This window comes from Bos indicus x Bos taurus, chromosome 12 (genome assembly GCF_003369695.1).
Source record: "Bos indicus x Bos taurus breed Angus x Brahman F1 hybrid chromosome 12, Bos_hybrid_MaternalHap_v2.0, whole genome shotgun sequence".
NCBI classification, from domain to species: Eukaryota; Metazoa; Chordata; class Mammalia; order Artiodactyla; family Bovidae; genus Bos; species Bos indicus x Bos taurus.
In genome coordinates this window covers 28428001-28446824 of record NC_040087.1, presented here as the reverse complement: position 1 = coordinate 28446824, position 18824 = coordinate 28428001, and the positions used below count along the sequence as shown (strand labels likewise).

The window sequence follows — 18824 nt, the reverse complement described above, 5'->3', positions numbered from 1 at the left end:
GGAATCTTGATTCCAGCCCAACATTTCGCATAATGTACTCTGCAATAAGTTAAATAAGCAGAGTGAAAATATACAGCTTTGACATACTCCTTTTCCAATTTGGAACCAGTCCATTGTTCCAAGTCCGGCACTGTTGCTTCTTGACCTGAATACAGTTTTCTCAAGAGGCAGGTAAGGTGGTCTGGTATTCCCAACTCTTTAAGAATTTTCCATAGTCTGCTGTGATCCACACAGTCAAAGGCTTTAGTGTAGTCAATGAAGTAGATGTTTTTCTACTTCTAGAACTTCTAGAACTAAACCAAAAAAAAAAAGATGTCCTTTTCATCATAGGAGACTGGGGAATGCAAAAGTAGGAAGGCAAGAACTCACCTAGATCCAGACATCCTGGAGTGCGAAGTGAAGTGGGCCTTAGGAAGCATCACTATGAACAAAGCTAGTGGAGGTGATAGAATTTCAGCTGAGCTATTTCATATCCTAAAAGATGAGGCTGTTAAAGTACTGAACTCAATATGCCAGAACTACCATATGACCCAGAAGTCCAACTACTGGGCATATACCCTGAGAAAACCTAAATTCAAAAAGATACATGTACCTCAATGTTCATTACAGTACTATTTATAATAGCCAGGAAACAGAAGCAATCTAAATGTCCATCAACAGATGAATGAAGATGTGCTACAAAAAAAAAAAAAAGATTTACTACATGAATACAATGAGAAAATTATTCAGTCATAAAAAAGAAAAAAACTGGGTCCTTTGTAATAATGTGAATACATCTAGAATCTGTCATATGCAGTGATGTAAGTCAGAAAGAGAAAAACATTGTACATTAACACTTATATGTGTTACCTAGAAACATGGTAGAAATGAACCTATATGCAGTGCTGCAACAGAGACACAGATGTAGAGAAAAGACATGTAGATACAAAGGGGACGGGGAGGGTGTGATGAATTGTGAGAGTAGGATTGACATATATACACTACCATGTGTAAAACAGATAGCTAGAGGAAAGCTATTGTATACCAAAGAGAGCTCAGCTTGGTGCTCTGTAATGACCCGGGAAAGCAGAAATAGAAGAAAAGGTGCAAGAGCAAGGAGAATATGTGTGTGTGTATATATACAAATAAATACATATAGCAGATTCACTTCGCTGTACAGCAAAAACTACCACAACAATGTAAAGCAATTATACCTCAATAATAGAATTTAGAAAGATGGTAACAATAACCCTTTGTACGAGACAGCAAAAGAGACACTGATGTATAGAACAGTCTTATGGACTCTGTGGGAGAGGGAGAGGGTGGGAAGATTTGGGAGAATGGCATTGAAACATATAAAATATCATGTATGAAACGAGATGCCAGTCCAGGTTCGATGCACGATACTGGATGCTTGGGGCTAGTGCACTGGGACGACCCAGAGGGATGGTATGGGGAGGGAGGAGGGAGGAGGGTTCAGGATGGGGAACACATGTATACCTGTGGTGGATTCATTTTGATATTTGGCAAAACTAATACAATTATGTAAAGTTTAAAAATAAAATAAAATTTAAAAAAAATAAGTAAAATGCCAATAAAAACAGGAATAAACTTGTATATGTCAATAGAGTTAATCTGAATCATTGATATTATCTTCTCAAAGTTACTCCCCTAGAACAATTTCAGTACTTTTCCTGACAATGAACTGCATTTTACCTAATGTAAACTCTTTGAAAATCTTTGACTGTTAAATAACTGGCCACTCTGATTAGGTAAAATATATAACATTATTAACTCTAACAGAGTGTATTCTACATTTTCAAAAACTAGTGATTTAAAGTTTTATTTAGAGTTTCTAAAATTCAGGCTCAAACTGAAGAAAGTAGAGAAAACCATGAGGCCATTCAGGTATGACCTAAACCAAATCCCTAAGATTAAGTGGAAGTGGAAACAGTGGAAGTGAAAAACAGATTCAAGGGATTAGCACTGATAGACAGGTGCCTGAAGAACTATGGATGGAGGTTTGTGACATCATACAGGAGGCAGTGATCAAGACCGGCCCCAAGGGGAAAAAAAAAAAAAAAGGCAAAATGGTTGTCTGAGGAGGCCAGACAAATAGCTAAGAATCAAAGAGAAGCTAAAGGCAAAGGAGAAAGGGACAGATATACCCAATTGAATACAAAGATCCAGAGAACGGTAAGGAGATATAAGAAAGCCTTCCTCAGTGATCAATGCAAAGAAATACAGGAAAACAATAGAATGGGAAAGTCTAGAGATCTCTTCAAGAGAATTAGAAATACCAAGGGAACATTTCATGCAAAGACTGGCACAATAAAGGACAGAAATAGTATGGACCTAACAGAAGCAGAAGATATTAAGAAGAGGTGGCAAGAATACACAGAAGTAGTATACAGAGAAGATCTTCATGAACCATTATGGTGTAATCATTCGCCTAGAGCCAGACATCTTGGAGTGCAAAGCCAAGTAAGTCTTATGAAGCATCACTATGAACACAGCTAGTGGAGGTGATGGAATTATAGCTGATGTATTTCAAATCCTGAAAAATGATGCTGTTAAAGTGATGCACTCAATATGCAAGCAAATATGGAAAACTCAGCAGTGGCCACAGGAATAGACGAGATTTCATTCCAATCCCAAAGAAGGGCAATGCCAAAGAATGTTCAAACTACTGTACTCATCTCACATGCTAGCAAAGTAATGCTCAAAATTCTCCAAGCCAAGTTTCAACAGTACACGAACCATGAAATTCCAGATATTCAAGATGGATTTTGAAAAGGCAGAGGAACCAGAGATCAAATTGCCAACATCTGTTGGATCATACAAAAAGCAAGAGAATTCCAGAAAAACATCTATTTCTGCTTCATTGAGAAAGCTAAAGCCTTTGACTGTGTATATCTCAACAAACTGGAAAAAATCTTAAAGAGATGGGAATACCAGGTCACCTTACATGCCTCTTGCAAAACCTGTATGCAAGTCAAGAAGCAACAGTTAGAAACAGATATGGTACAATGGACTGGTTCCAAATTGGGAAAGGAGTACATCAAGGCTGTATACTATCATCCTGCTCATTTAACTCATATGCAGAGCACATCATGGGAAACACTAGGCTGGATTAAATACATGCTGCAATCAAGACTGCCGGGAGAAATACCAATAACCTCATAAATGCAGATGACACCACCCTTATGGCAGAAAGCAAAGAGGAACTAAAGAGCCTCTTGATGAAAGTGAAAGAAGAGAGTGAAAAACCTGTCTTAAAACTCAACATTCAAAAAATGAATACCATGGCATCCAGTCCCATCACTTGATAGTGAATAGATAGGGAAACAATGGAAACAGTGACAGATTTTATTTTCTTGGACTCCAAAATCACTGCAGATGGTGACTGCAGCCATGAAATTAAAAGACACTTGCTCCTTCGAAGAAATGCTATGACCAACCTAGATAGCGTATTAAAAAGGAGAGGCATCGCTTTGCTGACAAAAGTTTATCTAATCAAAGTTACAGTTTTTCCAGTAGTCATCTACAGATGTGAGAGTTGGACCATCCTCTTGAACTGTGGTATTGGAAAAGACTCCTGAGAGTCCCTTGGACTGCAAGGGGATCAAACCAGTCAATCCTAAAGAAAATCAATCCTGAATATTCATTAGAAGGACTGACACTGAAACTTTAATACTTTGGCCACCTGATGCGAAAAGCCAACTCAGTGGAAAAGATCCTGATGCTGGGAAAGACTGAAGGCAGGAGGAGAAGGGAATAAAGAATATAAGATGGTTGGATGGCATCGCTGATTCAATGGACATGAGTTTCTGCAAGCTCCAGGAGAGTGAAGGACAGGGAAGCCTGGCATGCTGCAGTGCATGAGGTCACAAAGAGTTGGACATGACTGAGTGACTAAACAACAACAAATATATTTATCTTCATAAATATGCATGTGTGGATATATGTATGTGCATGTACATATATATGTGCATATATATGTAAGCATTTGTGATTGTGTGTATATACAATAATATACACAATGATGAAACATAGGGCATGATATTACATTCAGTATGCCTTAGAATCAAGTGTATTTTATTAAATGCAATTCACTGGCAAGAAACATTTAACAAACCATAAGAATAAACTTGGAGAAGGCAATGGCACCCTACTCCAGTACTCTTGTCTGGAAAATCCCATGGATGGAGGAGCCTGGTAGGCTGCAGTCCATGGGGTCACTAAGAGTCGGACACAACTGAGCGACTTCACTTTCACTTTTCACTTTCATGCATTGGAGAAGGAAATGGCAACCCACTCCAGTGTTCTTGAATGGAGAATCCCAGGGACGGGTGAGCCTGGTGGGCTGCTGTCTCTGGGGTCGCACAGAGTCGGACACGACTGAAGTGACTTAGAAGCAAGAATAAACTATAAAACCCTTTTTTAAATAGAATTTTATGTGATACAGTTTTGTAATATAACTATGTCTTGATATTTAATAAAATGAAGCTGAGTTAATGAACATTTTTAAAAAATATTTAGGCAGAAATCCAAAATAAAACTTTTCTCCAAAGAGGACAATAAAAATGGCCAAGAGACTCATGGAAAGATGCTCAACATCTCTAATTATCAGAGAAATGCAAGTCAAAATCACAATAAGGTATCACCTCACTCCAATCAGAATGGCCATCTGCTGTCAACTGATACAACCAGTACAGAGAACCGTATGGAAGTTTCTTAAAAAACTAAAAATAGAACTACCTTATGACCCAGCAATCCCACTACTGGGTATATTGTCTGTGTGTGTGTGTGTGTGTGTGTGTGTAAGTAAACCTTAATTCCAAAAGATACATACACCCCCATGTTCACTGCAACTTTATTTATAATAGTCAACTACCTCAGAGTCTCTCTGTGTATGTGTGTGTGTGTGTGTGTGTGTGTGTAAGTAAACCTTAATTCCAAAAGATACATACACCCCCATGTTCACTGCAACTTTATTTATAATAGTCAACTACCTCAGAGTCCAGAGACAGAGGAATGGATAAAGATGTTGTAGATATATACAATGGACTCTTACTTAGTCATGAAAAGAAATGAAATTGTGCCATCTGCAGAGATGTGGATGGGCCTAGATCCTGTCATACAGGGTGAAATAAGTCCGAAAGAGAAAAACAAGTATCATATAAATGCATACGTGTAATCTAGAGAAATGGTATAGATGAACCTGTTTGCAAAGCAGAAATACAGATAAATACTGTTTGATTCCACTTATATAAGATATCTAGAATAGTCAAATTCATAGAGTCAGAAAGCACACTGATAGATGGGGCCACGGGATGGAGGGAATGGGATCTATGGAGGGGGAATGTGGAGTTAGCGTCTAATGGGGACAGAGTTTCAGTTTAAGAAGGTGAAAAATTGGGGGGAGAGTGATGATGAGAGTTGCACAACAATGTAAATGTGCTTAGTACCACTGAAGTATATAGTTAAATATGGTTAAAATACTATGTTTTATATTATGTGACTTTAATCCTAACAAAAAATTTAAAACCTCATGGTAACCACAAATCAAAAATCGGCAAGAGATACACATACAAAAAAGAAAAAGCAATCCAAACAACACTAAAGATAGCCCTCAAATCACAAGGAACCATAGAGAGAAGGAAGAAAGAAAAGACCTACAAAAACAAATCAAACAATCCCATTTACCAATGCAACAAAAAGAATAAAGTGCCTAGGAATAAACTTACCTAAGGATACAAAAGACCTCTACTCAGAAAACTGTAAGATAGTGATGAAAGAAATCAAAGATGAAACAAACAAATGATGAGATATACCATGTTTTATCGGAGAAGGCAATGGCACCCCACTCCAGTACTCTTGCCTGGAAAATCCCATGGAGGAGGAACCTAGAAGGTTGCAGTCCATGGGGTCGCTAGAGTCGGACACAACTGAACGACTTCACTTTCACTTTTCACTTTCATGCATTGGCAACCCACTCCAGTGTTCTTGCCTGGAGAATTCCAGGGACGGGGGAGCCTGGTGGGCTGCCGTCTATGGGGTCACACAGAGTCAGACACGACTGAAGTGACTTAGCAGCAGCAGCAGCACCATGTTTTATGGACTGGAAAAATCACTATTGTGAAAATAATTATATTACCCAAAGCAATCTACAGATTAAATGAAATCCCTATCAAATTACCAACAGCATTTTTCACAGAATTAAAATAAAAAACTTCATAATTTGTACGGAAGCGCAATAGATCCTGAACAGCCAAAGCAACCTTGAGAAAGAAAAACAGAGGTGGAGGAATCAGGCTCCCTGACTTCATACTGTACTACGTATCTACAGTAATCAAGACAGTATGTTACTGGCATTAAAATCAAGACACAAAGAACAATGGAACAGGACTGAAATCCCAAGATAAGCCCAGGCACCCATGGCCACCTAATCTATGATAAAGGAGGCAAGGATATACAATGGAGAAAAGACAGGCTCTTCAATAAATGGTTCTGGGAAAACTGGACAGCTACATGCAAAAGAATGAAATTAGAACACTCCATAATACCAAACAGAAAAATAAAAACTCAAAATGGATTAAATATCTTTGTAAGGCTGCACACTATAAAACTCTTACAGGAAAACATAGGCAGAACAGTCTTTAACATAAATCACAGCAAGATCTTTTTGGACCCACCTCCCAGAGTAATGAAAATAAAAACAAAAATAAACAAACAGGACCAAGTATAATTTAAAAGCTTTTGCAGAGTAAAGTAAACCGTAAACAAGATGAAAAGACAACCCTTAGAATAGGAGAAGTTATTTGTAAATGAAGCAACTGACAAGGGATTAATCTCCAAAATATACAATCAGCTCTTGCAGTTCAATATAAAAAACAAACAACTGACTCAAAACATAAGCAGAAGACCTAAACAGACATTTCTCCAAAGAAGACATACAGTCAACAGGCACATGATAATATATATTCAATATCACTAGTTATTCAGTTCAGTTCAGTCGGTCAGTTGTGTCCAACTCTTTGCTACCCCATGAGTCACAGCACACCAGGCCTCCCTGTCCATCACCAACACCTGGAGTTCACTCAAACTCATGTGCATCGAGTTGGTGATGCCATCCAGCCATCCCATCCTCTATCGTCCTCTTCTCCTCCTGCCCCCAATCCCTCCCAGCATCAGGGTCTTTTCCAATGAGTCAACTCTTCGCATGAGGTGGCCAAAGGATTGGAGTTTCAGCCTCAGCATGTCCTTCCAATGAACACCCAGGACTGATCTCCTTTAGGATGGACTGGTTGGACCTCCTTGCAGTCCAAGGGACTCTCAAGAGTCTCCTCCAACACCACAGTTCAAAAGCATCAATTCTTTGGTGCTCAACTTTCTTCACAGTCCAACTCTCATATGCATACATGACTACTGGAAAAACCATAGCCTTGACTAGACGGACCTTTGTTGGCAAAGTAATATCTCTGCTTTTTAATATGCTACCTAGGTTGGTCTTAACTTTTCTCCCAAGGAGTAAGCGTCTTTTAATTTTATGGCTGCAATCACCATCTGCAGTGATTTTGGAGCCCCCAAAAATAAAGTCTGATACTGTTTCCACTGTTTTCCCATCTATTTCCCATGAAGTGATGGGACCAGATGACATGAACTTAGTTTTCTGAATGTTGAGCTTTAAGTCAACTTTTTCACTCTCCTCTTTCACTTTCATCAAGAAGCGTTTTAGTTCCCCTTCACTTTCTGCCATAAGGGTGGTATCATCTGCATATCTGAGGCTGTTGATATTTCTCCCAGCACTCTTGATTCCAGCTTGTGCTTCTTCCAGCCCAGCCTTTCTCATGATGTACTCTGCATATAAGTTAAATAAGCAGGGTAACAATATAGTCTTGACGTACTCCTTTTCCTATTTGGAATCAGTCTGTTGTTCCATGTCCAGCTCTAACTGTGGCTTCCTGACTTGCATATATGTTTCTCAACAGGCAGGTCAGGTGGTCTGGTATTCCCATCTCTTTCAGAATTTTCCACAGTTTATTGTGATCCACACAGTCAAAGGCTTTGGCATAGCCAATAAAGCAGAAATAGATGTTTTTCTGGAACTCTCTTGCTTTTTCCATGATCCAGTGGATGTTGGCAATTTGATCTCTGGTTCCTCTGCCTTTTCTAAAACTAGCTTGAACATCAGGAAGTTCACGGTTCACATATTGCTGAAGCCTGGCTTGGAGAAATTTAAGCATTACTTTACTGGTGTGTGAGATGAGTGCAATTATGCGGTAGTTCGAGCATTCTTTGGTATTGCCTTTCTTTGGGACTGGAATGAAAACTGACCTTTCCCAGTCCTGTGGCCACTGCTGAGTTTTCCAAATTTGCTGGCATATTGAGTGCAACACTTTCACAGCATCATCTTTCAGAATTTGAAATAGCTCAACTGGAATTCCATCACCTCCACTAGCTTTGTTCATAGTGATGCTTCCTAAGGCCCACTTGACTTCACATTCCAGGATATCTGGCTTGAGGTGAGTGATCAAACCATCATGATTATCTGGGTCGTGAAGCTCTTTTTTAGAGAAATGCAAATCAAAATTATAATGAGGTATCACTACACACCAGTCAGAAATGCCATCATCAGTATGTCTTAAAATAATAAATGCTGGAGAAGATATGAAGAAAAGAGAATCCTCTTACAGTGTTGGTGGGAATGTAAATTGATACAGCCACTATGGGGAACAATATGAAGATTCCTTCAAAAACTAAAAATAGAACTATCACATGACCCAGCAATCCTACTCTAGATATATACTCAGAGAAAACCATAATTCCCAAATATATATGCAGCCCAGACTTCACTGCTACACTATTTACTATAGACAAGATACAGAAGCAAACTTAATGCCCACTGACAGAGGAATGAACAAAGATGCGGTACATATATACAATGGAATATTATTCAGCCATTAAAAAAATGCCATTTGCAAAATCATGGATGGACTTAGACATTACCAAATGACCATATTGTCAGACAGAAAAAGAAAATTATACGATATCACTTATATGTGGAATCTAACTTTTTTTAAAATGATGCAAATGAATGTATTTATAAAACAGAAAATGACTTACAGATATCAAGAACAGATTTGTGACTGCCAAGATGATGAGGGAAACAAATATAGGGATGGGGAGGGATGGATCAGGAATTTGGGAGGGACACACATGGTCTACTACTTATGGGACGGATGGCCAGCAGGGACCTTACGTACAGCATGGGGAGCTCTAATCAGTACTCTAGGTGGCTTATTTGAATGGGAGTCTGTGAGGAAATGAATATATGTGTATGTGTAACTGGGTCACTGTGCTGTACACTTCAGGCTATCACAACATTGTAAATCAACTATACTTCAATAAAATTAAAATATTTTTTAAAAACTATGAAATATCACCTCACCCTGGTCAGAATGACCATCATCAAAAAGTCTACAAACAGGACTTCTCCGGTAGTCCAGCACTTAGGAATCCACCTGCCAGACTTCTCTGGTGGTCCAACGGATAACAGTCCACCTGCCATGGACACAAATTTGATCCCTGGTCTGGGAATGCCTCGGATCAACTAAGCCCATGTGCCACAATTACTGAGCTCTCACGCTGCAACTACTGAAGCCCTCACACCTAGAGCTCATGCTCCACCAACGAGAAGCCACCTCAATGCCTGCACACCGAAATGGGGAGTAGCCCCTGCTCACCAACCACAACTAGAGAGAACCCACAACAAAAACCCAGCAGAGCCAAAAAAAAGAATCCACCTGTCAGTGCAGCAAAAATGGGTTTGATCCCTGGTCCAGGAAGATTCCACATGCCCTGGGGCAGCTGAGCCCATGGACCATAGCTAACTGAGCCAGTGCTCTAGAGCTCATGAACCTCAAGCCCGTGCTCCACGAGAGGCCCCCACAATAAGAAGCCCAAGGACTGCAACAAGAGTAGCCTCTGCTCACTGAAACTAGAGAAAGCTTGCACTCAGCAATGAAGACCCAGTACAGCCAAAAGTTAAATAAATATAAATGTTTTTAAAAGTCTACAAATAAGTGCAGGAGAGGGTGTGGAGAAAGGGAACCCTCCTACACTGTTGGTGGGAATGTAAATTGGTGCAGCTACTATGGAGAACAGTATGGAGGCTCCTTCAAAAACTAAAAACAGAGCTACCATATGCTTCAGCAATCACACTCCTGGGCATGTATCTGGAGGAATCCATGGTTTCAAAAAATACATGCATCCTATTGTTCTGCCACATTGTTAACAACAGCCAGGAGACAGAAGCAACCTAATCACCCATGGACAGAAGAATGGATAAAGAAGATGGGATATATATGCAATGGAATACTACTCAGCAATTAAAAAGAATGAAATACCATTAGCGCAACAGGGATGGACCTGGAGATTATAGTATTACGTCAGTCAGACAGAGAAAGACAAATACCATAAGTGAAATACAATTTCACTTGTAAGAGGAATCTAAAAGAAAAAGATACAAATAAGCTTACTACAAAACAGAAACAACTCAGAAAATGAACTGATGATTACCAAAGGGGAAAAGTGGAGAGAAGAGACAAATTGAGAGTTTGGGATTGACATATATATACTAAGATATTTAAAATAGATAACCAAAAAAGATCTACTATATAGCACAGAAAACTCTGCTCCATATTCTCTAAAAATGTATAAGGGAAAAGATTCTGAAAAAAAAAATAGCTACAGATCCATGTATAACTGAATCACTTTGCTAGACACCTGAAAGTAATACAACATTGTTAATCAACTGTTCAGTTCAGTTGCTCAGTCGTGTCCAATTCTTTGCAACCCCATGGACTACAGCATGCCAGGTCACCCTGTCCATCATCAACTCCAGGAGTTTACCCAAACTCATGTCCATTGAGTCGGTGATGCCATCCAACCATCTCATCCTCTGTCATCCCCTTCTCCTCCCACCTTCAATCTTTCCCAGCATCAAAGTCTTTCCAATTGAGTCAGCTCTTCGCATCAGGTGGCCGAAGTATTGGAGTTTCAGTTTCAGCAGCAGTCCTTCCAATGAATATTCAGGACTGATTGCCTTTAGGATGGACTGGTTGGATCTCCTTGCAGTCCAAGGGACTCTCGAGAGTCTTCTCTAACAATTCAAAAACATCAATTCTTCAGTGCTCAGCTTTCTTTATAGTCCAACTTTCACATCCAAACATGACTACCGGAAAAATTATAGGTTTGACTAGATGGACTTTTGTGGACAAAACAATGTGCGTGCTTTTTAATATGCTGTCTAGGTTGGTCACAGCTTCTCTTCCAAGGAGCATCTTTTAATTTCATGGCTGTAGTCAACATCTGCAGTGATTTTGGAGCCCAAGAAAATAAAGTCTCTCACTGTTTCCCCATCTATTTGCCATGAAGTGATGGGACTGGATGCCATGATCTTAGTTTTCTGAATTTTGAGTTTTAAGCCAACTTTTTCACACTCCTCTTTCAAGAGGCTCTTTAGTTCTTCTCATTCTGCCATAAGGTGGTGTCATCTGCATATCTGAAGTTATTGGTACTTCTCTCGGCAATCTTGATTCCAGCTTGTGTTTCATCCAGCCTGGCATCTCACTTGATGTACACTGCATAGAAGTTAAATAAGCAGGGTGACAATATACAGCCTTGACATAATCCTTTACCAATCTGGAACCATTCTGTTGTTCCATGTCTGGTTCTAACTGCTGCTTCTTGAAACCTGCATACAGATTTCTGAGGAGGCAGGTCAGGTGGTCTGGTATTGCCATCTCTCTCAGAATTTTCCATAGTTTGTTGTGATCCACACAATCAAAGGCTTTGGAGTAGTCAATAAAGCAGATGTTTTTCTTGAACTCTCTTGCTTTTTCGATGATCCAATGGATGTTGGCAATTTGATCTCTGGTTCTTCTGCCTTTTCTAAATTCAGCTTGAACGTCTGGAAGCTCTCGGTTCACATACTGTTGAAGCCTTGCTTGGAGAATTTTGAGCATTACTTTGCAAGCGTGTTAGAAGAGTGCAACTGTGTGACAGCTGGAACATTCTTATGCATTGCCTTTCTTTGGGATTGGAATGAAAACTGACCTTTTCCAGTCCTGTGGTCACTGCTGAGTTTTCCAAATTTGCTGGCATACTGAGTGCAGCACTTTCACAGCATCATCTTTTAGGATTTGAAATAGCTCAACTGGAATTCCATCACCTCCACTAGCTTTGTCGGTAGCGATGGATCCTAAGGCCTATTTGACTTTGCATTCCAGGATGTCTGGCTCTAGGTGAGTGATCACATCATTATGGTTATCTTGGTCATGAAGATCTTTTTTGTATAGTTTTTTTGTGTGTTCTCAACACATCTTTTTCATATCTTCTGCTTCTGTTCGGTCCATACCATTTCTGTCCTTTATTGTATCAGTCTTTGCATAAAACGTTCCCTTGGTATCTCTAATTTTCTTGAAGAGATCTCTAATCTTTCCCATTCTCTTGTTTTCCTCTATTTCTTTGCACTGATCACTGAGGAAGGCTTTCTTCTCTCTCCTGGCTATTCTTTGGAACTCTGCATTCAGATGGGTGTATGTTTCCTTTTCTCCTTTTTCTCTATTCTCAGCTTTTTGTCAGGCCTCCTCAGACAACCATTTTGCCTTTTTGCATTTCTTTTTCTTGGGGCTGGTCTGGATCGCTGGCTCCTGTGCAATGTCACAAACCTCCATCCATAGTTCTTCAGGCATCTATCAGATCTAATCCCTTGAATCTATTTGTCACTTCAACTATATAATCATAAGGGATTTGATTTAAGTCATACCTGAATGGTCTAGTGGTTTTCCCTACTTTCTTCAATTTAAGTCTGAATTTCAAAATAAGGAGTTCATGATATGAGCCACAGCCAGCTCCCAGTCTTGTTTTTACTGACTGTATAGAGCTTCTCCATCTTTGGCTGCAAAGAATATAATGAATCAGTGTTAATCCTAAACTCTTAATTTATCCCTCCCCTCCCCCAACCTTTCCCCTTTGGTAACCATAAGTTGTTTTTTTCCCCCCCTTTAATTTTTTTTTTTTACTTTTTATCATAGTTGCTATGCAGTCTTTTTTTTTTTTTTTAAGGATAATTGCTTTACAGAATTTTGTGTTTTTATTTGAATTTTTGTTAATAAAATTTATTTCTTAGAATAGTTTTATGTTTACAGTAAAAATGAGCCAGAAGTACAGAGAATTCCCATATAGCCCCTTCCCCCAACACCTTACAATCTGCCCAATACTGACATCCCCCATCAGAGTGCATTTTTTACCATCAGTAAACTTATGATGACATATTTTAGCACCCAAAGTCCATCATTTATGCTGAGGTTCACTCCTGGTGTTTTATGGGTTTTGACAAATGTATTTTAACATGCATTTGCCATCACAGTGATGTACAGAATAATTTTACTGCCCTAAATATCCTCTGCGCTCTGCTGATTCATCCTTCCCTCTCTCTTAAGCCCCTGGACACCACTGATTTTTCTTTTTTACTATCTCCATAGTTTTGCCTTTACAGAACATCATATACTTGGAATCATAAGGTATGTAAACTTTCCTTCATGTCTTCTCATGGTTTAATAGCTCAAATCTTTTTAGTTCTGAATAGTATTTTATTGTCTCAAGTATCATAGTTCATTTATCTATTCATGTACCAAAAGATAATTTGGTGCCTTCCAAATTTTGTTAATTATGAGTAAAGTCACTATAAACATACGTGTATAGGTTTTCATGTGAACGCAAGCTTTCAGTTTATTTGGGTAAATATCAAGGAGTGCAACTGCTGTATCATATGGTAAGAGTATGTTTAGTTCTGTAAGAAGCTGTCAAACTGTCTTCCAATGTGGCTGCACAATTTTGCAATTTCTAAGAGCAGTGAATGAAAATCCTTTTGCTCCACATCCTTAGGGTATTTGGTGTTGTCAGTGTTCTGGATCTTGGCCATTCTCATAAGGGTGTGTTGTTTAGTTACCAAGTCATGTCTGACTTGTTTGTGACCCCATGGACTATAACCTGCCAGGATCCTCTGTCCATGGGATTTCCTAGGCAAGAATACTGGCATGGGTTGCCATTTCCTTCTCCAAGGGATCTTCCCAATCCAGAGATCAAACCCATGTCTCCTGCATTGGCAGGAACATTCTTTACCACTGAGCCACCAGGGAAGCCTCTCATAGATGTATAGTGGAATCTTTTTAATTTACAGTTTTCTAATGATGTGTGATGTTCAACATCCTTTCATAGCTTACTTGCCATCCATATATCTTATTTGGTGAGGTCTATGCTCAGGTCTTTGCCTATTTTTTAATCAGATTGTTTTCATGTTGCTGAGTTTTAAGAGTTCTTTGGAGAAGGCAATGGCACCCCACTCCAGTACTCTCGCCCGGAAAATCCCATGAACCGGAGGAGCCTGGAAGGTTGCAGTCCGTGGGGTCACTGAGGGTTGGACACGACTGAGCGACTTCACTTTCACTTTGTATATTTTGGATAACAGTTATCAGATGTTATCATCTTTTGAAATATTTTTCCCAGTCTGTGGCTTGCCTTCCCATTCTCTTGATATTGTCACAGAAGTTTTTAATTTTAATGAAGTCCAGCTTATCAATTCTTTTATTAATTTAATTGGAGGCTAATTACTTTATATTATTGTGGTGGTTTTTGCCATACATTGACATGAATCAGCCATGGATGTACATGTGTACCTCCCCATCCCAAACCCCCTCTCCCACCTCCCTCCTCATCCCATCCCTCTGGGTCATCCCAGTGCACTGGCTTTGAGTGTCCTGTTTCATGCATCGAACTTTGACTGGTCATCTATTTCACATATGGTAATATACATGTTTCAATGCTATTCTCTCAAATCATCCCACCCTCGGCTTCTCTCAGAGCCCAAAAGTCTGTTCTTTACATCTGTGTCTCTTTTGCTGTCTTGCACATAGGTTCATCATTACCATCTTTCTAAATTCCATATATATGTGCGTTAATATACTGTATTGCTGTTTTTCTTTCTGACTTACTTCACTATGTATAATAGGCTCCAGTTTCAACCACCTCATTAGAACTGATTCAAATGTGCTCTTTTTAATAGTTGAGTAATATTCCATTGTATGTACCACAGCATTCTTATCCATTCATCTGCTGATGGACATCTAGGTTGCTTCCATGTCCTAGCTATTGTAAACAGTGCTGCAATGAACATTGGGGTACACGTGTCTCTCTCAATTCTGGTTTCCTCGGTGCGTATGCCCAGAAGTGGGACTGCTGGGTTGTATGGCAGTTCTATTTCCAGTTTTTTAAGGAATCTCCACACTGTTCTCCATAGTGGCTGCACTAGTTTGCTTTTCCACCAATGGTGTAAGAGGGTTTCCTTTCTCCACACCCTCTCCAGCATTTATTATTTGTAAACTTTTTGATAGCGATTCTGACCTGTGTGAGATGGTACCTCGTTGTGGTTTTGATTTGCATTTCTCTGATAATGAGTGATGCTGAGCATCTTTTCATGTGTTTGCTAGCCATCTATATGACTTCTTTGGAGAACTGTCTATTTAGGTCTTTGGCCCATTTTTTGATTGGGTCGTTTATTTTTCTGGTATTGAGCTGCTTGTATATTTTGGAAATTGTCAGTTATTTCATTTGCTATTATTTTCTCCCATTCTGAAGGCTGTCTTTTCACCTTGAGTATAGTTTCCTTTGTTGTGCAAAAGCTTTTAAGTTTAATTAGGTCCCATTTGTTTATTTTTGCTTTTATTTCCATTATTCTGGGAGGTGGGTCATAGAGGATCTTGCTGTGATTTATGTCAGTAAGTGCTATTCCTCTGCCATCTTGGGACCGCTTCCAGCATTTTGTGGTTTTCTGTCATACATTAACAAGAATCAGCCATAGGTACACCCATGTCCCCTCTGTCCCGAACGTCCCTCATAACTCCCTCCACATTCTACCCTTCTGGATTGTCACAGAGCCCCTGTTTGAGTTTCCTGAGTCATTCAGCAAATCCCTATTGGCTATCTATTTTACATATGGTGTTGTACATTTCCATGTTACTCTCTCCATACATCTCACCCTCTCCCTTCTCCCATCCCCGTGTTCATAGGTCTGTTCTCTATGTCTGTTTCTCCATTGCTGCCCTGAAAATAAATTCATCATTACCATCTTTTTAGATTCCATATGCGTACATTAGCATGTGATATTTATACTTCTCTCTTTCTGACTTACTTCACTCTGTATAATAGGCTCCAGGTTCTCCACCTCATTAAAACTGACTCAAATGCATTCCCTTTGACTGCTAAGTAGTATTCCATTGTATATACATACCACAGCTTCTTTATCCATTCATTTGTCAATGGACATCTAGGTTGCTTCCATGTTCTAACTATTGTAAATAGTGCTGTAGTCGAAATTGGGGTACATGTGTCTGTTTCAATTTTTATTTTCTCAGGGTATATGCCTAGGAGTGGGATTGCTGGGTCATATGGTGGTTTTATTCCTAACTTTTTAAGGAACCTCCATACCATCTTCCATAGTGGCTGTATAAGTTTACATTCCTACCAGCAATGCAAGAGGGTTCTGTTTTCTCCACACCCTCTCCAGCATTTATTGTTTGTACTTTTTAATAATGGCCATTCTCACTGGTGTGAGATGGTATCTCATTATAGATTTGATTTGCATTTCTCTAATAATGAGTGATGTTGAGCATCTCTTCATGTGCTTGTTAGCCATCTGTATGTCTGGAGAAATGCCTTTTTAGGTCACTTCCCCATTTTTTGATTGGGCTTTTTTCTGGTATTGAGTTGTATGAGCTGCTTGTATATTTTGGAAAGTGTCAGTTTCATTTGCTATTATTTTCTCCCATTCTAAGGGCTGTCTTTTCACCTTGTTTGTAGTTTCCTTTGCTGTGCAAAAGCTTTTAAGTTCAAGTGTTCTGCCTATGCTTTCCTCTAAGAGTTTTATAGTTTCTGGTCTTACATTTAGGTCTTTAATCCATTTTGAGTTTATGTCTGTGTACGGTGTTAGAAAGTGTTCTAATTCCATTCTTTTCCATGTAGCTGTCCAGTTTTCCCAACACCTCTTATCGAAGAGTCTATCTTTGCCCCATTGTTTATTCTTGCCTCCTTTGTCAAAAACAGTACCCATAAGTGTGTGGTTTTCTCTCTTGGTTTTCTATTTTGTTCCACTGGTCTTTATTCTGTTTCTGTGCTAGTAGCATACTGTCTTGATGACTGTAGCTTTGTAGTATAATCTGAAATCAGGAAGGTTGATTCCTCCAGCTCCATTCTTCTTTCTCAAGACTGCTTTGACTATTTGGAGTCTTTTGTGTTTCCATATGAATTGTGAAATTTTTTGTTCTAGTTCTGCAAAAGATTGGTAGTTTGATAGGCATTGCATGAATCTGTAGATTGCCTTTGGTAGAATAGTCATTTTCCCAATATTGATTCTTTCTACACAGGAACATGAAATAGCTCTCCACCTGTTTACACTGTCTTTGATTTCTTTCATCAGTGTCTTATAATTTTCCATATACTGTATTTTGTCTCATTAGGTAGGTTTATTCCTAGATATTTTATTCTTTTTTGATGCAGTGGTGACTGGGACTGATTCCTTAATTTCTCTGATTTTTCATTGTTAGTATATAGGAATGACAGAGGATGAGATGGTTGTATGGCATCACCGACTTGAGTTTGAGCAAGCTCCAAGTGCTGGTGATGGACAAGGAAGTCTGGCATGCTGCAGTCTGTGGGGATGCAAAGAGTCAGACACAACTCAGCAACTGATCTGACTATAGGAAATGCAAGTGATTTCTGTGTATTGACTTTGTATCCCATGACTTTGCTGAATTCACTGACTAGCTCTAGTAATTTTCTGATAGCTTCTTTTGAAAGGTTTTCTAGGTATAGTATCATGTCATCTGCAAACAGTGAGTTTAACTTCTTTTCCGATCTGGATTCCTTTTATTTCTTTTTCTTCTCTAATTGCTGTAGCTAGGACTTCCAGAAATATGTTGAATAACAGTGGTGAGAGTGGACACCCTTGTCTTTTCCTGATTTTAGAGGGAATGTTTTTAGTTTTTCACCATTGTGAATAATGTTTGCCAAGGGCTTATCATATATGGCCTTTACTATGTTGAAGTAGGTTCCTTCTATGCCCATTTTTTGAAGCATTTTCATCATAAATGTGTGCTGAATTTGTCAAAAGGCTTTTTCTGCATCTACTGAGATGATCATATGGCTTTTATGTTTCAATTTGTTGATATGGTGTATCACATTGATTGATTTGCATATATTAAAGAATCCTTGCATCCCTGGAATAAACCCAACTTGATCATTGTGTATGAGCTTTTTAACGTGTTGAATTCTGTTTGCTAGAATTTTGTTGAGGATTTTTTCATCTATGTTCATCAGTGATATTGGTATATAATTTTCTTTTTATGTGTTGTCTTTGCCAGATTTTGGTATCAGGGTGATTGTGGCCTCATAGAATGAGTTTGGAAGTGTTCCTTTCTCTGCAACTTTATGGAATAGTTTCAGAAAAATAGGCATTAGCTCCTCTCTAAATCTTTGATATAATTCCTGTGAAGCCATCTGACCCTGGGCTTTTGTTTTTGGGGAGATTTTTGATCACAGTTTCAATTTTAGTGTTTGTAATTGAGTTGTTCATAATTTCTATTTCTTACTGGTTCAGTCTTGGGAGGTTGAACTTTTCTAAGAATCTGTCCGTTTCCTCTAGGTTGTCCATTTTATTAGCATATAGTTGCTCATAATATTCTCTTACGATCCTTTGTATTTCTGTGTTGTCTGTTGCAATT

The 18824-nt window shown here is 39.0% G+C and overlaps 1 protein-coding gene across 17 annotated transcripts in view; it reads right to left on the bottom strand.

Moving 5' to 3' along the window:
* ZAR1L (zygote arrest 1 like) overlaps positions 1-18824 on the bottom strand; it is a 93933-nt gene that overhangs the window by 59178 nt on the left and 15931 nt on the right. The window lies entirely within an intron of this gene.